Consider the following 21,762-nt stretch of genomic DNA (forward strand, 5'->3'; position numbering starts at 1 on the left):
CAAAGCCCATGACCGAACTACTCAAAAAGGACAATAAGTTCGTGTGGACTCCCAAATGTGAAGGAAGTTTCCAAGTCATCAAGGAAAGGCTTACAACCGCACCAGTCCTGACTCTGCCAGACATACACCAGGATTTTGTCATCTTCTGTGATGCTTCCAAGCAAGGCTTAGGGTGTGTCTTAATGCAAAATGAGAAAGTCATTGCTTATGCATCCCGATTACTCAAGCCGCACGAGCAGAACTACCCTACCCACGATCTGGAATTGGCAGCCATAGTGCACGCCCTAAAAATTTGGAGGCATTACCTGATCGGGAACAAATGCCACATCTTCACTGATCACAAGAGTCTAAAGTACATCTTCACACAACCGGACCTCAACCTCCGTCAAAGAAGGTGGCTCGAATTGATCAAGGATTATGACCTCGAAATCCACTACCACCCCGGAAAGGCCAACGTAGTAGCAGACGCCCTCAGCCGAAAACCTTTCGGGGTTAAAGGAACAAACTTTCTGGAAGATTGGAAGAAAGAATCAGCTCAGCTAAATGCATGTCTGGGAGACAACGGTGGCCTGGAAGTCAAGCCAAATCTAGAAGACCTCATATGCAAGGCCCAACGCCTGGACGCAGAAACAACCAAGCTTAGGGAAAGAGCACGCAAGGAGCAACTTCCGGACCTCAGGACAGATAAGCAAGGAGCCCTCTGGTTCAAGGACCGCCTGTGCGTGCCAGTGGGAAAAGCACGAGAAACCCTGCTCGATGAAGCCCACAACTCAGCTTACTCTATCCACCCAGGGACCACCAAGATGTACCTAGACCTTAAGGCCAGATATTGGTGGAAAGGGATGAAGAAGGAAATAGCACAGTATGTGGCCCGATGTGACACCTGTCAGCGAACAAAGGCCGAACATCAGAAGCCTGCAGGCCTACTTCAACCCCTCCCAATACCCGAATGGAAGTGGGAAGAAATAGGCATGGATTTCGTAACCGGACTGCCCAGATCACAAAGAGGAAATGATTCCATATGGGTAATAATCGATCGTCTCACCAAGGTGGCCCATTTCGTTCCAGTAAAGACCACTTTTGGAGGAGCAGCCCTTGCCCGAATATACCTTAAAGAGATAGTCAGGCTACATGGCATTCCACGGAAGATAGTATCAGATAGAGGAACGCAGTTCACTTCAAAATTTTGGAAGGGCCTCCAGCAAGCAATGGGCACCAAGCTAGATTTCAGCACTGCTTATCATCCCCAGTCAGATGGTCAAACCGAAAGAGTCAACAAGGTCCTTGAAGATTTACTCAGAGCCTGCGTGTTAGCCTTCAACAGAGATTGGGAGTCCAGTTTGCCGTACGCCGAATTCTCGTACAACAACAGCCATCAGGCCAGCATCAAAATGTCACCATTCGAAGCACTGTATGGAAGAAAATGCCAGACTCCCCTAATGTGGTCCAATGTGGGGGAAAGGACACTAGAAGGACCCAACTTTGTTAAAGAAGCCGAAGAAAAAGTTGCTTTGATCCGCAGGAGGTTACTTGAAGCTCAGAGTCGACAGAAGAGTTACGCAGACAATAGGCGAAGGGAACTCAGATTTGAGGAAGGGGATTTTGTTTATCTCAAGGTTTCCCCAATGCGTGGTGTCAAAAGGTTCCAGATGAAAGGAAAGCTAGCACCCCGTTTCATCGGTCCTTACCCTGTCATTTCCCGAATAGGACCCGTGGCATACCGTCTTGAGCTACCAGAATCCATGTCAGATATCCACAATGTGTTCCATGTGTCTCAACTCCGCAAATGCCTAAAAGTACCAGAAACCCGCATCGAGACAGAGGAAATTCAGATTCAAAAGGATCTCCAGTACCGGGAAAAGCCAGTGAAGATTCTTGACTCAGCAGTCAGAAGGACCCGCAATTCAGAAGTGAAGCTCTGTAAGGTTAAGTGGAGCAGAGATGGAGAAGAGGAAGCCACCTGGGAAAGTGAGGACTCTCTGAGGAAGGAATACCCTTACCTTTTCTCGAGCCCCGTCTGAATCTCGAGGGCGAGATTCCTTTAAGCGGCGTAGGTTTGTAGCATCCCAAAAATCCTAACCCAGGTTTGAAACCCTAATCTACCCCTTTCCCCTCCCTTCATCCTTTAATTCCAAGGCCTCCACTAGTTTTCTTTCATCATATGCATACATTTTGTTTGATCACAAAGCACCTCACTTAGATTCTATTTTTTAAACACTTAGAGTATCCACAAAATATTTTGTTCAAAAGAAAAAGGGGCAAAATGGGAAATAGAAATTAGAAGGTAAAAAGAAAAAGGGAAAAGCTCTCTCCCCCCTGCTAGACCGAATTCCGGCCCAAGCCCGCGACCTCCCCCTTTCCCACGCGCCCGCGCTCCTCCGTTTTCGGCCCATCTTCGGCCTGCCTCCGCGCGCGCGCGCCAGCCCGCTCCTCGCCCCGCACCTCTCTCGCTGGCAAGGTGTCCCCACCCGTCAGCCGCCCTCTCTCTCGCGCGCTCGCCCCCTCTGGCAGGATGGCCCCGCTGGTCAGTTGCTTCGTCGTCCTTCCGCCGTCTCCTCACCGAAGTCACCTCCGGCCGTCGCCTCCGTCCTCCCCTCTGCCATCTCGCCGCACAGGGAAGTTTGGCACCGCTTCGTCCTCCCCCCTTGACCAGCGTCCTCGCCGGTACCGCCCCGCCGTAGCGTCCCCTCGGCGACGCTGTGCGACATTAATGGCCGCACTGTGAAGCTCGCCGGAGCCAAGAAGCTCCACCGCTTCCCCTTCCCTCGCGCGCCTATAAAAGGCTCGCCCCGAGCCCCTCCTTCCTCGCACCAGCCCCGGCCATCCCTCTCCTCCCCTCCCCCGAGCACAATTCGCGAAGCGCCGGCGTCGTTCTCCTCTCCGGTGAGTCCCTTCCTCCTCCTCCCTCTCCTTCTCTGTTGGTCCGGCAAGGAATTGAGTGAGCCGAGCAGCTCCCTCGCGTAGCCACGAACCCGAAGCACCCCCGTCCAGCCCCCGTCCCCCACCCGGAGCCCACCGGCGGCGATCCCCGCCGCGGAACTCCGCCCCCTCCCCGTGGGCAGCCCCCTCCCAACCCACTCCGGCCAAATTGAGCCTACCATTGGAATCGCCAGCCCCCGCCCATGCCAAACCACCCCCCTTGGTCGAAGAACCGGGCCACCGGCGGCAAGCCGCCGTCAAGCTTCCCCGGCGACCGGCTTTTTTTCTCCCTCGCTCGGCCGGTTCGCCCCGCCGTCTGGCCGCGACGCCGTTTCCTCCCCCCCTCTCGCTGGCAAGTGGGCCCGCAAGAGCGCCGTCACCCTCGCAGCCGCGCCGTCTTCCCCCTCGCTCTTGGGCCGTCGCTGGGGCGCAAGCGCTTCAGCGCGCGCGCTCGCGCCTGGGGTGGGCCAAAAGCCGTGCCCCCGGCCCAGGAGAGAGGAGTTCTCTTTTCTTTTTCTTTTCCACCCTTTTTCCCATTTAAAAATAGTTTTCTCAATATTTTATGTACAAGAAATTGTCAAAAAGAATTCCCAAGGTTACATACAATAATGTTGTTAGAAAATGGCACACTATGATTGATAAACCACTATTGATGTATTGTTTTACTGCTTGTTTCCTAGAAGAAGCGGGGACCGAAGATCCGGATCCCGTAGCTCCGGAAGAAGGGTCGGAGCCCGAACTTCCGGAAGTAGATCTTCTGTGCCAAGAGAGCTTCAACGAAGGCAAGTCCATCCTTCCCTTGATGCATAAATTACCCACTCTCTCTACCACTGCCTAGACCGGGAACTATGGGGGAATATTGCATTGTGAGCGAGAGATGACCCGCATTAACATATTCATTCTGGATACGAAATGTGGTTTGGGAAGAAAGGAAATGTGTTTTCTTCAAATAAAGTCCCCTCTTGAAAAGTTTTGCGATGAAGGGTACTCACCCTCATCACCCTGGAGTGGGATGATCAGGGACTCCCTCGTTTAGGGGAGGGCCTAAGGTGTTGGCTCAGCTGGTTTAGGTGTGAGCAGAAGGATTGTCCCCTCATATAAGGACCGGCTTGTCTTTTTCACTACCTGTACTCCTTTATCGTACAGCCACTCGAGACTGTGTGGGCAGTCACTCAATCCGAACTCGTGCGGTCCAACCCCAGGGTTAAGAAGGCTGTGGAGCACCGGGAGGATAAGGAGGGGGAAAGTTTTGTCCGGTTTGGACATGGTGGTGGCCTGACTCCTTCCGGATAACCGTTAAGGTTAGGACGTACGAGTAAGGAAAGAGATCCGGCATTCGGGTCTCGCGATGGTGAGATCGCAGAAACCGGGCTAGTGGGTAAAGTGTACCCCTCTGCGCAGAGTTGAAACCTATTCGAATAGTCCGTGTCCACTGGTGTGGATGAGTCCGGTATGGTATGACAATTAGAACTTTCTCTATGAATTTCAAGAAAAGGGGGAATGTGTGAATGAGTAGGTGTTAAGAAAGAACTAAGGCCACGGGAGCGGGAAGCTCAGTGGTGGTTGAGTTTTTGGTTATTATAAGACTATGTGAAAAACCCTCAAGTGACTGCCTTTCTCTAAAGAAAAATGTTGAGTGACCACAACTCCACCAAATTGAGCATGTACATTATAGGTCTCTTTCTCTCTACGGGAGCGGGGTGGGCTTGCGGAATACCTAGTGTATTCACCCAGATTTATTTATGTTTTTCAGCAGCCGAAGACTTCTTTTCCGCTATGCTTGATTGAGAGGGCTGTGTCTACACCCAGTTCTGCCTGTGGCTTGGGCTAGTATTTTCTTCTTACTGCGCTTCTTAAAATTTGGCTCTCTCGAGCTTGTACCCCCGGTATTGTAATAACCTTTATTTAAACTCTGTACTATTTGAAGTAAGGAATGTGTTTACTAGCCTCCTGGGACTAGTAATTTGTATCACATTTGAGTCCCAAAGGATCGGGACGCTTCATTGATGGCGTGGCAAGCCGTGTTCACGGCTTCCGACCAAAAGCACTCGGGGGTCTTGAACTCTCCAAGCATCGTCCTCGCCATGTCTATAAGCGTCCTGTTCTTCCTTTCTACCACACCATTTTGCTGTGGTGTGTAGGGAGCGGAGAACTCGTGCTTGATCCCTTCCTCCTCAAGGTATTCCTCCACTTGAAGGTTCTTGAACTCGGACCCATTGTCGCTCCTTATCTTCTTCACCTTGAGCTCAAACTCGTTTTGAGCTCTCCTTAGGAAGCGCTTGAGGGTCCCTCGGGTTTCAGTTTTATCCTGCAAAAAGAATACCCAAGTGAAGCGGGAAAAGTCATCAACAATAACTAGACCATACTTACTTCCTCCTATGCTTAGATAGGAACAGGTCCGAAGAGGTCCATATGTAGCAGCTCCAGAGGTCTTGACGTGGTCATCACATTCTTGCTGTGATGCACTCCTCCCACTTGTTTACCTGCTTGACAAGCTGCACAAGGTCTATCTTTTTCGAAAGTAACATTGGTTAGACCTATCACGTGTTCTCTCTTTAGAAGCTTGTGAAGGTTCTTCATCCCCACATGTGCTAAGTGGCGATGCCACAGCCAGCCCATGCTAGTCTTAGCAATTAAGCATGCATCTAGACCGGCCTCCTCTTTGTCAAAATCAACTAAATAAAGTTTGCCGTCTAATACACCCTTAAAAGCTAATGAACCATCACTTCTTCTAAAGACAAACACATCTACATTTGTGAATAGACAATTATATCCCATATTGCATAATTGACTAACAGATAACAAATTATATCCAAGAGACTCAACTAAAAACACATTAGATATAGAGTGCTCGGATGAAATAGCAATTTTACCTAACCCTTTTACCTTGCCTTGATTCCCATCACCGAATATTATTGAATCTTGGGAATCCTTGTTTTTGACGTAGGAGGTGAACATCTTCTTCTCCCCCGTCATATTGTTTGTGCATCCGCTGTCGATAATCCAGCTTGAACCCTCGGATGCATAAACCTGCAAGGCAAATTTAGGCTTGGGTCTTAGGTACCCAACTCATGTTGGGTCCTACAAGGTTAGTACAAATATCCTTAGGGACCGAAATGCAAGTTTTGTCTCCCTTGCATTTTGCCCCTAATTTTCTAGCAACTATCTTTCTATCCTTTCTACAAATAGCAAAGGAAGCATTTAAAGCATGATATATTGTAGAAGGTCCATTCACAACTTTCCTGGGAACATGAACAATATTCTTTCTAGGCACATGGTGAATATTTTTCCTAGGCATATCTCTACCATGCATATAGGAAGAACCAGAAGCAAACATGGCATGAGAGTCAAAGGCATCATAAGCATTACAACTCCTATAAGACTGTCTTCTATCATGGTACATAAAAGCATGGTTCCTTTTAGCACTACTAGCCATAGGGGCCTTCCCTTTCTCCTTGGCGGAGATGGGAGCCTTATGGCTTGTTAAGTCCTTGGCTTCCCTCTTGAAGCCAAGTCCATCCTTAATTGAGGGGTGTCTACCAATCGTGTAGGCATCCCTTGCAAATTTTAGCTTGTCAAATTCATTCTTGCTAGTCTTAAGTTGGGCATTAAGGCTAGCTAATTCATCATTCAATTTGGAAATTGAAACTAGGTGTTCACTACAAGCATCAATGTCAAAATCTTTACACCTATTGCAAATCAAAACATGTTCTACACAAGAGTTAGATTTACTAGCTATAACTAACTTAGCATTTAAATCATCATTTATGCTCCTTAAGCTAGAAATTGTCTCATGGCAAGAAGATAGTTCACAAGAAGAACGCGCGTCAGGATAAGGTGTCAGGCGATCCTTGCATTGAATGCTCCTGCAATACATTCGGTTGGCGAGGCGATCTGGCCAAGGTTGCTTCACTGCGAAGCCTGTCCGAACTGGGCCTCGGGCGAGTCGAGGGTGCGCCTGTTGCTTGAGGAGGCCCTCGGTCGAGGCGTGAATCTGCCTGGGTCTACTGTTCCTGCCCGAGGCTGGGCTCGGGCAAGGCGAGATCGCGTCCCTTGAGTGGACGGAGCCTTGACCTGAATTGCGCCCATCAGGCCTCTGCAGCTTTGTGCTGATGGTGATTACCAGCCGAGTTTAGGAGTCTTGGGGGTACCCCTAATTATGGTCCCCGACAATAATATTATTCAATATCATCGCAGTCTGTTTGGTTGGGCTGTGAAAAAAAGCTGTTGTGGGCTATGAGCTGTGGAAAAAGCTGATGTGGGTTGTGAGCTGTTAAAAAGCTAAAAATCGTTTGGTCGAAACCACTAAAAATCGTTAAAAGTTCTTCGATATATGTTTTCACAGTTCCATCTGAAAGCCACTAAAAGCAGGTCCAGATGTGCTTTCATTTTTGCACTGCGAGAAAGTCGGCTTTTAGAAAAAGCTGCTTCCTAGATCCAGCCCTTTGGTTTGGCTTTTAGCTTTTAGGAGACAAAAGCCAAATCCAAAAGCCAAACCAAGCACACCCTAAAACAATGTCTTTTATTTTAAAAAACATGACCACCCATGTTTTTCCCATTGTGAAATTCTGGATTATTAAATGAAATGGCTCCTCTGCTCATGTTTGGTTTCCGATTTCTTTTTCTAGTTAGATTCTGCACCTAGTTACTAGTGATTCAAGAATTAGGTTTGAAACCCCAAATAATCACTACTACATATTGAAGTACAGTGAAACTTTGTTCCCTTATATAAAAAATATTGAAGTACATGAGAACATGTACCTAGAAAAGATTGTTGCATTTCTTTCTTATTAGTTTCTATGAACTGATGTGCTAGTTTAGAATCATGTTTGAGAATTGAGATCTGGAAACCAAAGGAATAAAGTTTTTAAATAGCATTAACTCAGGCTTTTTAAAACAGTGGCCTCTTTATAGCATTCTTTAACCTTTCTAGATTGGTCTCACCAATCTAGAACTATTAGCAAAGCAGATGCAAAAAATTGTAATTAAGCACACTTGCTCTTCAACATGGATACTGTTGGGGACTTGTTCTCAGATGCTATAAATTAAGAACAAGGCAACACAAAAATAGGTTAATGGTTAATGTCCTTTGTCCTTCGAAGCATTATTTCCTCAAGGATATAACGATCTTCGGACGAAGGTTATGAAGGACGTACCTTCATACTCACAGTATATATCAATGAAAGACGAAGCATATGAAACATGAGAAATAACATGAATAATTATATAACATCATAATATGTCCTTTTTTATATAATTATAAATGAATAAGAGCAATATCGAATTACATTTGTACCTTCAGCTTGACAGAAGACAAAAAGTACAAGCGTGTTGCACAAGTGAATACAAGTCAGCATAAACAGTACATGGGTACTGTTCATCTATTTATAGGCACAGGGCGCAACCTATGTGGATTTACATTCATGTCCTTTATAACTGGTTACAACCATGACACATATTATCATGGGCTGATCGGTCTTTTCATCTTTAAGTCGGTGCCACCCTTCGTCTCAAGGCGTGTCACTATGCCGAAGCTCCCCGGATTTAGCTTCGGCGTTGCTTCTGTGTTGATCTTCCGAAGGTGTTTCTTCTTACAGGACCTTCGGCGACGAAGCAGACCCCAAAGCCCTTTCGTGGTGCTAGATCATTTTTCGTAACGAGCTTGATCTGTGAAAAATCGTCCTAGGCTTCGGAATACCGAAGGTCCGAAAAACACCTTCCCTGAGCTCGTTGCCGAGAAACGATTAAAATATTCCGAGGGCGAGGTGGCCCCACCATGCGGCGGGTACGCGCGATCTGGCGATTCATCTCCCACGCGCCGTGGTCCACCGTTCAGCGGGGGCGGGAGACTGTTCAGCGGGTGCGGGCGACTTGACGATTCACCTTCACACCTGCAACACTATATAAACAGACGAGTAGGTGTGAAGTTACCACAACATTCATTGCTATTGCACTATTGTGCTGCTGAAAATTTTAACCATAGTCGAAGCTTTCTCATCGCATTCTCAAGCAAAGCATCATTTTGATCTAGCTTCAGCATAAGAGGAAACTTCGTCAAAACTGTAAAAATCATCAACATTTGTAAGAACTGCAAGGAATTCAACACCTGATGGCCAGAGTACGTTCAACTGCTAGGGTGAGCCATGACGGAGAGGAGACCGAAGCCACAGAGACTGCCCCAATTTCTGAAGTGATGAGACAATTGGGACTGGTTGTAGCAGAGGGAGCTACTGACGAAGGTGCACCTGCTGCCAAAGCCAGAGACTGCCCCAATTTCTGAAGTGATGAGACAATTGGGACTGGTTGTAACAGAGGGAGCTACTGACGAAGGTGCACCTGCTGCCAAAGCTGAATAGGCTAATGTCGAAGAAGATGATGTTGATGATGAAGAAGAAGATTATAACACTCTCATGCCAGCCAAACCCAACCACTTGGACTTTGGAGAATCTACTGTTTCTGAGGCTGATATGCCCATTATGATAAAGCTAGGATACTTCGGAGAAGCTGAGAAGAAGCTGATTCGTTTTGCCGGGGAAGAAACCACTCTGACACCGGAAAATGATGAGGTGGTGGTTTTCAAGAGTTTCTTCAGAGCGGGATTGAGATTTCCTTTGAACGAGATGATTGGGGAAGTTTTGGAAAATTTCGAAATTTATCTTCATCAGCTGACTCCTAACGCTACCGTTAGGCTCAGCGTCTTCATCTGGGCACTCCAAAGCCAAGGAATAGACCCGAATGCCGAAGCTTTTTGCCGAGTGCATGAGCTTCATTATCAGACGAAGGCCAGAGAAGATGGGCTTCATGAGAATTTTGGTTGTTACAACATCGCTTACCGCAAAGATATGAAGGCTCCGGTGGTTAGCTATCGCACCAAGTGGCCAACCGGTTGGAAAAATGAGTGGTTCTATGTTAAGGCCGATGAAAAGAAGAGGGAGAAGCTAAAGACACTAGTATTGAGCCCGTTGAGCTTAAGCTTCGGGTTGACTAGGCCCCTGTGCCGCATGACGTCGGGGTCACCGTGCCAACAAGCTGTGGCAAAATTCAGGGTGGTAGCCGAGCAGATCAGCACCAGAGATCTAGTCCAAGAGTATCTGGCCTATAAGGTGTCCCCGACGTTGAGTGAATGGAATATGCCGAAGCTAAAGAGGACAAAGGAAAAGAATGAACTTGTGCGACTGCCTTATAGGTTCAAATTTGAGAAACAGTTCAAAGGGCCATGCCAAGAATGGTTAGAAATGATAGAAACTATATGCAAGGAAATTTTGGGTAATTACACTAAAAAAGAAGATCAGCTGATGACTGCAGCCTTCAGCACCCGACCAAAACGAAGGTTGAATCGGGTGATGGATGCCTTGAGCTTTGAATATCCTGACTATGAGCGATTGAACAAGGGTGCCGAAGGGCAAAAGAGAAAAAGGTTTGTTAGGTTCTTAGCAGACAAGCTGCTAGGATGGTGAAAGAAGATGAAGAAACTCTGAAAAAGAAAAAATCTAGCCCCGAGCCGAAGGTGGCTGGTCCGAAGAAGAGGAAGGTTGCGGCTTCGAAGCCAAAAACAACTGAGATAGAGGAAGAGACTCCTTCAACACCTCCTGCTGCTGACGTAGAAGAAATTCTAAAGGTAATGACCGAATCCTTACCTGTCAAGCTAAGTCCACTGAGGCCGCATCTGACGAAGCTTTTACAGAAATGAGGAGCCTTCGGCAGCCAAGAAGTCTGCTGGACCAAAAAGGTGGAGGATTATAAATGTAATTGAAGCAATTGAAGAAACACCACCGCTAGCCTCAGTGTCAAAAATAACACCGGCTGCCGAAGTTGCTACAGCTACCGAAGCTGCTGCCACCGAAGCTACAACTGCTGAAGCTACAACGGCCGAAGCCACGAATCTGGAGAGCACATTGTCTAATATTGATAAAATACTCTTGGATATGGCCGCAAAAGAAGCTGCTGCAGCTGCTGAAGAAACCCTGGCCACAGTGCCTAGAAAAGGGAAGGAGATCTGCAAAGATATTTCGGAGGAAAAGGACTTCAATTTTCAAAATTTAATTGGTCAAGAGTTATCTAAGGCTGAGAAAGAGGAGCTGCAGGATTATGCTATATCATGTGGCTACCGGTCAGGGGCGTTGCTCTTCGGTGGCATTAATGAAGAAAGCTTAGGATCCATCCGAGATCGAACTGGAGCGAAGGTTATCAGTACTCTGTCGAAGAGTGTTGGTTTCCCGAAGCTCGAAGCGGACATCAGTCGCTACCGACGACAACATATCGTCGGTAGTTTATTCTATTCTAATTTCAAGGTAAAATTTTTTTCCTTCGACTTTTTATTGTTTTACGATGAAGGTAATTGCTGATGAAGGTTATTTTGCACAGAGTATGCTATTAAGTAAAGCCTTGAGGATGCAATAGGACCTCGAAGATAAGAAAAATAAGGCTATTATTGAAGGCTTGGAAAGCAAAATTAAAGAACATGAAGCTGCTCTTGAAAAGAAAGATTTTGTTCTTCAAACGATGGATGGTTCACTGGCAGAAGCCCAAGCTGAGATTGCCAGATTAAACAGTGAACTCCTCCTGAAATCAGAAAACTTCGAGCGAGAAAAGAAGGATTTCGATACGAAGCTTAAAGCCAAAGTCGAAAAGAGTTCAAATTTGCAAAAATCCTTGAAAGAGCTTCAAGACAAATGCCTAAGCTTTGTCAACCGGTGCGTGCAACGGCTGAAGCAGGTCTTCAACTCAGTTGGAGCCAGTTCTGAAAAGTTTGAACCTTCGGTTGAAGACCTGCCAGGTACCTTCGATCATATTGAGGGCGAAGTTGATGCACTTGACGAAGTTATAGCTGGGCATGGTGACTTCTGTGCCCTCCTAGCTTCTTGGGGCACAGCTGTTGCTTTCATGAAGACTGGTTGCACGCATGGGAAGATCGTGAACATGCCAAATTTTAGCCAGTCACCAACGGATTTAACTGACATCCCTAGTCTAGCCCGAAGCATTGGAAACAGATTCATAACTCAAATCTGGACGAAGGGTGGACGAGACTTAACTGGTGACGAAGCTCGAAGTCATCTCAAGCCGGTAATACACTTGTACCTATTGCTTACCTTGTCCTTGAGATTTGTGTTTACCTTATACCGCTTTGTTATGTACAAGATGCCGAAGAGCAATGATCCGAAGTTTGGCGGATAGTGATGAAGCTGAAGACAGTACTGCGAAAAAGTTCTAGAGGAAATATTGAATTAACCTTGTAAAAGATATTGTAATTTAGGAATCAAACACTACTCTGTAAATTTGTCCATACCTTGTAATATATTTTTACCATTCCATCCATGTATGAACTGCTTTGATGTGGACAAAACTTGTATTTTTTGAGCCGAAGGCGAAAAACACCTTCCCTTCTTTTCGTACACAACAAAGCATAAATTTGCTTCTTTTGTACTCATCAAAGCCTTGTCATTAGAGCCAAAGCAACTGTCTGTACACTATGGTATGATGATGATGATCCTATGAATGTCTAAATGAATGTGTATGAATGCAATGAATGATGTGATGTAATGTGCAAATGAATGTCCAAACACACGCTTACGAAGCCACACCCAGACTCTGCATCCCCTTAGGAACGACTTTGGAGTCTTCTTCACAGTTTATTTTTCGGTGTTCACTGTTGACTTTTTGGTGTAAGTTCTGCATCCCCTTAGGAACGTCTTTTGAACTTCTTCGCCTTCTATTTCGGTGGTATAAGTTCTACATCCCCTTAGGAACGTCTTTTGAACTTCTTCGCCTTATATTTCGGTGGTATTTGGCTCTGCATTCCCTTAGGAACGACTTTTGAGCAGAAAACTAACGTTGCGCTCCCTTGAGAACGACTTTTTGTAGCTTCGTCGTGCTCTGCATCCCCTTATGGACGACTTTTGAGCTTCTCCCTGTTTTTTTTTCTTTTCTGCACTCGATGGTGCATGCTCAGATTTTACATTTACATCTTTTTGGGGGATTTTGCTCTCGTAGAGCTAAATAAGAAGGAAAAATTACAAGGTATGGCCCCATTAAAAACCTTTCTCCCCCTTTGGAAAGGAAAAGGGTGCCATAGTAAAAAATGAAAAAAGATTACATCAAATTACACATAATATCGTCAAAGCTCATCCGCGTTCCAAGATCTAGGAATGTCGTTGCCATCCATATCCTTCAATCTGTAAGAACCGGGCCTTGACGAAGATACCACCAGAAAAGGTCCTTCCCACTTCAGCTGTAGTTTGCCTACTGTGTCCGGATTAGCCACTCTCTGAAGCACCAAATGCCCTGGCTTAATATTTTTCAACCGAACTTTTCTGTCGCGCCATTTTATTGTTTTGGCTTGATATTTGTTGATATTCTCCATAGCCTGAAGTCTGGTCCCTTCTATAGTATCTTTTGCCACGTGATAATCAGCTTCGTCTTCTGCCGAAGCTGCTGTTCTTATTGACCCTGCTTTAGCTTCTTCTAGGGTTATAGCTTCATCACCAAATAATAATTTGAACGGTGTAAAACCTGTCGATCTTGATATGGTTGTATTGTGGCTCCACACCACTTTAATCAACTCATCTGGCCACTTTCCTCTGGGCTGATTGAAGATTAGCTTCATTATTCCCGTCATTATAATGCCATTTGCTCTTTCGACCAGCCCGTTTGACTCCGGGTGCCTAACTGATGCAAAATGAATCTTCGTGTCAATCTGATCACAGAAATCCTTGAAAGTTTCGGCATCAAACTGTGTTCCATTGTCCACAGTTATAGCCTTCGACACACCGAAGCGACAAACAATATTCTGCCAGAAGAATTTCTGGACTGTGACCGAAGTTATTGTTGCCAAAGGCTTCGCTTCAATCCACTTAGAAAATATTCTACAGCCACCACAACATATCTCAAATTGCCTTGCGCTGGTAGAAGTGGGCCTAGCAAATCCAGGCCCCATCTTTGCAACGGACAGGAAGGCTGTATTAACTGAATGAGAGATGAAGGTTGTTTCTGGTCTCTTGCACATTGTTGACAATTTTCACATTTTTGAACTAACTCTGTTGCATCCGAAGCTGCCTTCGGCCAGTAGAATCCTTGTCTAAACACTTTTCTCAGCAATGGCCTAGACCCAATATGAGATCCACACAGACCTGCATGTATCTCCTTCATTAACTCACCACCTTCAGCTCTTGATAAACACTTGAGAAGTGGAGAACAAACTCCATGTTTATATAATTCCCCTTCTATTATCACATACAGTCTTGTCCTTGCCTCCATCCTCTTATTATAAGCTTCGTCATCTGAAAGGCAATTACCTTGAAGGAAGGATATAATTTCAGTCCTCCAATCTTTACTATGTACTGGAGAAATAGTAAGCACTGCTCTCTCCATGAGTTCAACCGAAGGTGCATTTATTGTTTCAAAAAATTCTTCCGAAGGTAGAGAGAGCCTCTGAGCCGCTGATTTGGCTAGCAAATCTGCATGCTCATTTTCACCTCTTGGAATATTCTTGACAGTAAACCCTTCGAAGGAAGCCTCCAATCTTCGGACTGTATCCAGATATTTTTCAAGCGTCGGGTCTTCGGCCTTGCTACTTTTGTCTACATGGCTAGAAATGACTTGAGAATCAGTTTTCAGGATGGCCCTTCTTATGCCAATTGCTCTCAGCTTCCGAAGCCCCAACAGAAGTGCTTCGTACTCAGCAATATTATTTATGCAACTGAAGTCAAGCTTGGCTGCATAACATGTTCTAACTTTCAAAGGTGCCACTAGGACATCAGCCGCTCCTACACCGAAGGTTCCCCAGGATCCATCGCAGAACACCGTCCAAGCTTCGGCGTCTTTGTTTATTTCTTCTTCCTGAGCCCCTAGCGTCCAATCAGCAATGAAGTCTGCTAACGCCTGGGACTGAATTGAGGATCTATGCACATAGTCAATGGTGAATTCATTAAGTTCTGCAGCCCATTTCCCAATCCTTCCAGTAGCTTCTCTGTTGCTCATAATGTCCTTCAGAGGCTGTGACAAAGGAATAATTATGCGATATGCTTAAAAATAATGTCGAAGCTTTCTGGAGGCCATTAACACAGCATATAACACCTTCTCCAATTCTGTATAATTTTTCTTTGACAGACTTAAAACTTCGGAGACGAAGTATACTGGAGCTTGCTTTTTGACTTGGCCATCTAGCTTCTCCTGCACAAGTGCCGCACTTACTGCAGAATGCGAAGCTACACCATATAAGATCAATGGAGCCCCTGGCGAAGGTGGAGTTAATGTTATTAAATCAATCAAATATTGCTTCAATTCTTCGAAGGCTTTTTGCTGAGTCGGGCCCCATTGAAAGACTTTGGCTGACTTCAGTATTTTAAAGAATGGCAGATTTCTTTCTGTTGATCTCGATATGAATCTGTTTAATGATGCTAATATGCCTGCCAGCCGTTGATCCCCTTTCTTTGTACTTGGCGGTTCCATCCGAAGGATAGCTTCAATCTTGCTTGGGTTGGCTTCAATTCCCTTCGTTGATACCAGACAACCAAGGAACTTGCCCTTCTTTACCCCAAAAACACACTTTTCTGGATTTAGCTTCAACCAGCTTGCCTGAAATTGGCGATGTGTCTTGCAAATCAGCAATGTGATTTTCTTGCTTCATGCTTTTAACTATGATATCATCAACATAGGTCAACACATTCCTGCCTATTTGAGAACGAAGGACTATGGCTGTCATTCTGCTGAAGCTTCCTCCAGCATTTTTAAGCCCCTCAGGCATCCGAAGATAGCAATATGTACCACTGGGGGTTATGAAGCTAGTCTTCGGCTCATCTTCCTTCTTCATCCAGATTTGGTGGTAGCCTGAGTAACAATCTAGTAGACTCATGAGCTCTGATGAAGCTACTGCATCTACTAGAGAATCTATTCTTGGTAATGGAAACTCATCCTTTGGACAAGCCTTGTTAAGATCTGTAAAATCAATGCACATTCTCCATTTACCGTTGGCCTTCTTCACCATAACAGTGTGGGCTAACCACTATGGGTACTTCACCTCTCTGATAACGCCAGCACTAAGAAGCCTCTTTACTTCGTTCCGAGCACCTTCAGCTTTGTCGTCCGACATTTTCCGAAGCCTTTGTTTTCTTGGCCTGAAAGATGGATCCACATTGAGCGAATGTTCAATGACATCTCTGTTGACACCACAAAGATCATTGGCTGACCAAGCGAAGACGTCTTTGTTGTTGAATAGAAATCTTATCAAATTCTTCTCCTGCTCTTGAGATAGCTGAGACCCTAGCAGTACCTTTTGCTTTGCTATATCTTCACATAGAAGCATAGGCTACGGCTGATCCGCCGAAGCAGCCTTCTCTCTTTTGTATCTATACTGCTCACAGGCTTCAGCTTCATCTATATTATGGATTGCCTTTGAATCTGTCCAGTTTCCTTCGGCCTTTCTGGCAGCTTCTTGACTTCCATGAATAGCAATGGGCCCTTGTTCTGAAGGTATTTTCATGCATAGATATGCTGGATGAAGTATTGCTTCAAAAGCATTAAGTGTTCCACGACCAATGATTGCATTATAGGGGTATTCCATGTCAACAATGTCAAATACGACCTGTTTAGTCCTTGTGTTATGAACGAAGCTGAAGGTTACTGGCATTGTGATTTTGCCGAGTGCTACAATCTGCCTTCCTCCGAAGCCACATAGAGGATGTGTAGCATCATGAATCTTATCCTCTGGTTCTTGCATCTATCTGAAGGCCTTAGCAAATATGATATTCGCTGCGCTGCCTGTATCAACCAGAACATTATGGACCAGAAATCCCTTGATGACACAAGATATGACCATAACATCATTGTGAGGGTAATCTTTGAGCTGAAGGTCATCCTGGGAGAAGGTGATTGGGATATGGGGCCATTTTGATTTGATGAAGGGTCCCTGCACCCCAACATGTTGTACCCTTCTCTGTGCTTCTTTCTTCTGCTTCTTGTTAGCCGGCTCTGAACCTGAACCGTCTGTTATCGGAAGCACCAGCTTCGTAGCCGAAGGTACTTTGGCTTGGTTGTTGAACGAAGCCATCAACTCGAAAGTGGAAGTGAGTTCACCGGTGGTGGGCGCCAATGTTGGGGACTTGTTCTCAAATGTTATAAATTAAGAACAAGGCAACACAAAAATAGGTTAATGGTTAATGTCCTTCGTCCTTCGAAGCATTATTTCCCCAAGGATATAACGATCTTCGGACGAAAGTTATGAAGGACGTACCTTCATAATCACAGTATATATCAATGAAAGACGAAGCATATGAAACATGGGAAATAACATGGATAATTATATAACACATAATATGTCCTTTTTTATATAATTATAAATGAATAAGAGCAATATCGAATTACATTTGTACCTTCGGCTTGACAGAAGACAAAAAGTACAAGCGTGTTGCGCAAGTGAATACAAGTCAACATGAACAATACAGGGGTACTGTTCATCTATTTATAGGCACATGGCGTAGCCTGTGTGGATTTACATTCATGTCCTTTATAACTGGTTACAACCATGACACAGATTATCAATGGCCGATCGGTCTTTTCATCTTTAAGTCGGTGCCACCATTCGTCTCAAGGCGTGTCACTATGCTGAAGCTCCCCGGATAGTAGCTTCGGCGTTGCTTCTGTGTTGATCTTCCGAAGGTGTTTCTTCTTACAGGACCTTCGGCGACGAAGCAGACCCCCAATAGATACTATTTGCTGGGCTAACCCATTTTTCTTCATACAAACCCAGTTCAAGAAACTGAACAACATTATGAATGTGGGTAACATTGACTTTGAAGTACTTATTAATCGACATGATGTATGGTTTACTACGTTGAATCACGGTAGAGTGATTTCTACTACCAAAAAATGTTCTTTTTCAGCTTTTCCAGTTCCACAATTCCAAACTACAACTCAAACTCAACAAACACTGGTTTTTCATTCAGAATGTTGGGAACCTGAAAGCACCATCTGTCCCTCTCTAGATCTGTTATTCCTACTATGTTGCATTCAATCTAGTTAATGCTTTTCTTTTCTCTCACTTCACAAAACCCTTTGTTGAACGAATAGTTAGCTCTATCTTGGACAGCAGGAACAAAACAACTAGTTGGATAGTGCTAGTCTTTTGCAGCTATCTATTTATTTCTTTCAATCTGGACAGCCAGGGGGTTTAAAGTAGCATGCTACATCATGTTTCAAATACCCTGAATCTGTTACATTGCTCATTGAATCTGTTACAACCTGAATCAAGATTCATTGCATTGGATATATGCTTCAATTATAATTACCTAGAGAGTAATAGCAGTTTTATGTGATAGGAGAACATCTAGCAGTTTTGTCGAACGGGTATACTAGATTGCATAGCATCATCCATGGGGGTAATAGTAACAGTTGCTCTCCTAGTTGTTACTGCTATGCATTCAGTTTTGTGTGCGATAGTAATAGCTGTTCTCCTAGTTGATCTGTAATAGTAATAGCAGTTTTATGATATATGTTCAGTTATATCATGCTTGTGTATTTTTAATTGCTGCAAGGGACAAGTATTTGGCTGTCTAGTATCTAATGGGAAAGGATTCAGATTTTTGTTAAGTTAGCTAAAGTATTTTATGGTGCCTCTTGCACCTATGTCAAATAGGAAGGCCGACTTCCCTATTGTTGGTGACTTTTTAGCTATTGTGCATGCAAATAGGAAATCATTCAGATTTTTTAGCTGCTGGTGACTTTTCTCTGTTGCTTTGGTTATGTGCATGCGACCATGTATACTAACAACGTGCCAATTGGTGTTACTTGTAGAGTGGAAACAACACATGAAACCAACATGGAGAAGAAAAATGAAATGGCATTCCACATGAAGCTTGTGAAAAAGTGTTAAACTCGTAATTTATTCTAGTGCCGAAGTTCTTAACCAACAGACTTGTACCATTTTTATATTATATTTCTAATAGAGATGACATTATATGATGTGATGATGGATGAATTAGCTTTGATGGATATTATATGGTATTCAAATTAAACTTTACATGAATCATATGTGGTGCATTATTTTTGGATTTTTAGTGATTTTCATTGTGTTTCTGATTTTCCCAAATATTTCTCTTTTTTCTTTGATTTTTTGATGTATTTTGCTCAAGAGGGGTATTTAATTCCTTGACTCCCAAATGGTGCCAAGTAAATATATCCGAGAAGGGAGATTCTCCCTGGAAATGAAAGGGCCTCTATAAATCCCCTCCAGGGCAGATTTCCCTAATTCCTCTCCTCGCTGCCAAACCAGTCCTTGATGGAGCTGGGAGGTCGGGCCTCAAGCCCTCAAACGGTAGCTCCAAACGCCCTTCTTGTGATAATGATGAGGATATGCCACCTGGCTTGACCAACAACTAGGAAGGACGACTGATGTGTAGAGGAGCCGATGCGTCATCGCGGGGGAGCCGATTGAAGAGTATGCCAGACGAGGCGATCGATAGAAACAATAGGTACTCCATGGGCCATCAGACGAATGCGGGGAGGAGCCCATGCGTCATCATGATGGAGCCGATGAAGGGGCCCGCCAGCCGAGGCGATCGACACTCCATGAGCCGATTGCAAAGTAGATATGGCAATACCATCGAAATCATGAACGGACGGATAACTAGAAAACTCCACCAACAACAACGCTTATTACGGAGTCTACCATGGTAAAGCAAAGGACCATGATGCCCTAACAGATCTATTAGATACAATACTAGGGCAGCATGAAGATTGCTTGGAGAGATTGACCCTAAGAGTGGCAATGTGTCGAGAGATGGTTGTGTTGATCGTTGGATGATTGATTACATGATGCGCCCGGTTACATATTTATATTGTAGAGGATTTGACCCCTACAACAATAACATCTAAATATTAGCTGATGCCCGTCGTTGCAGATCGCAGATATCTGACCGTCTCATTATTTGGAAATTCCTATCGACTCCGAACATATTTGGACGTGACTCTTGTGGAGTGTTGAAAAGCTCATCTCATTAGCTTTCTATCCACATGTTGAACATCCAAAACAGAATCTGTATGTAGCATGTACGTCTATTTTCGTGCGGCCCATCCGTACAGTCCTAACCGGAAAAACAAATCTGTTTTTCACATGAGTTGGACTCCATCTTCACTTAGGATTTGGGCATAAAATCACTATATTTGACAAAAAGTTGAATAAATGAGCCGAATCAATGCTAAATGTCCAAATTCTAGCAGCAACACACTACCAGAATCGACGGCTTTGCCGAGTGCCTGAAGCACTCGGCGAAGCCTTAAAAACACTCGGCAAACTCTTTGCCGAGTGTCGCACTCGACAAAGAGGGCTCGGCACACAGTGCATCGGCAAAGCCTTCTTTGCCGAGTGCCAGGAAGTACTCATCAAAGAAAAGCAGCCGTCACGGCGCCAGGTGACGGAGATGGCGTCTTTGTCGAGTGTCTGAGGTGACACTTGACAAAGGAGTTCCCTTTGCCGAGTGTCTGCCGGCTAGCACTCGGCAAAGAATCCACCAGCGGGGTCCCCATGTTAGGTTCTTTACCGAGTGCCAGAGCCACTACACTCGACAAAGAACCTACACCGGTGCCCAGGTCTTGGTTCTTTGCCAAGTGTTATGGTCCTGACACTCGGCAAAGCACCTCTTTGCCGAGTGTCACACTCGACAAAGTGACAAGTACACACCATTTTTATTTGTTTTTCCTATTCCATCCAAACAAACAAAAGATATTTCACAGATATCACATATATACATCATAGATCATCACAGACATATATAGCCAACACAAACATTAATATACAAACATAAGTTTAGAAGTTCTCGACACAAACAGTATCAACACAAGTTCAGAAGTATCAGCACAAGTTCACAAGCTCTGACATAAGTATTCAACATAAGTTTTGTAGTCTAAACACTAAAAACATAACTCTCATTGAGGTGGGCGGTTGGACTGGTGCTGCGTTGGGCTGTACCCTTCATTAGGGTTGTTGGATGCCGCCCTATATTGGCCCTGCACAGAGAAGAGATTGCATGTGTTATACCAGATGCATTACCAACATCTAACTACAATTTTGATACTCACAGGAGTATGGACAGAGCAGGGTCAACTGCAGGGAACAATGAAGGTGGCGGAGCGAAGCCCTGTGCGACGCCAAGGCTCTGCATGTACTGGAACATCTTCGCCATCCTATGATGATCTGCCAGGCGAGCCTCCCGCTCCGCCACCATCCTCGCCTCCATCTCTTGACGTTCCCTCCTCTCTTCTTCTAGTTGGGTCTGTAATATTACAAGCCAACGTTATAGTAACTCAAAGAGAAGGTATATAACTCAAGGAAGGACGAGTTACAGAAGCACTAACCTCGAGTTGTTGTATGCGATGTTGTGAGCTGTCGTGCCGAGGTCGTATGGCTGGACTCGAGCCCATGCTCCTTGCTCGCACCTGAGACAGAGTGGGAGTGGAGGACGAGTCGATTGCCCCGTCGGCAATCCAGTACCGCTCATGTCTCTTGCCTCATCCGACCCTCATGAGCACATCGGGGTCGATCTGCTCGGTGCTTGGATCATATTCTGGGTCATGGACCTCCTGCGCCATGGCGGTGTAGTCATGAAGGCGGCTGTAGATGGTGGGGTTGGTGTAGACCTCGGGTCCATCATCCGGGTTGTAGGTGACGTCGGATGTCGCCTTGCCCTTACGGGCCATAGCATAGGCAGAGAAGATGGAGCAAGGACGGCCACCATGTGACACTGACTGCAAGAAAACCAACGAGATAGTTAGAAATAATATCTAATCCAGTGCTATATACCTAAATAAATAATCTTCATATGTGTCGGGGTTAGCCGGATCATAACTCTCATC

The 21,762-nt window shown here is 45.1% G+C and overlaps 1 protein-coding gene across 1 annotated transcript in view; it reads left to right on the top strand.

Moving 5' to 3' along the window:
- Positions 1-18,937, top strand: part of LOC100217316 (uncharacterized) — a 46,773-nt gene extending 27,836 nt beyond the window's left edge. Inside the window, exon 12 of the mRNA XM_035964604.1 lies at positions 18,706-18,937. The gene's annotated coding sequence lies outside the window, so the exon portion shown is untranslated. The remainder of the gene's footprint in view (positions 1-18,705) is intronic.
- The last annotated feature ends 2,825 nt before the right edge of the window (positions 18,938-21,762 follow it).

This window comes from Zea mays, chromosome 2 (assembly GCF_902167145.1).
Source record: "Zea mays cultivar B73 chromosome 2, Zm-B73-REFERENCE-NAM-5.0, whole genome shotgun sequence".
Classification (NCBI taxonomy): domain Eukaryota; kingdom Viridiplantae; phylum Streptophyta; class Magnoliopsida; order Poales; family Poaceae; genus Zea; species Zea mays.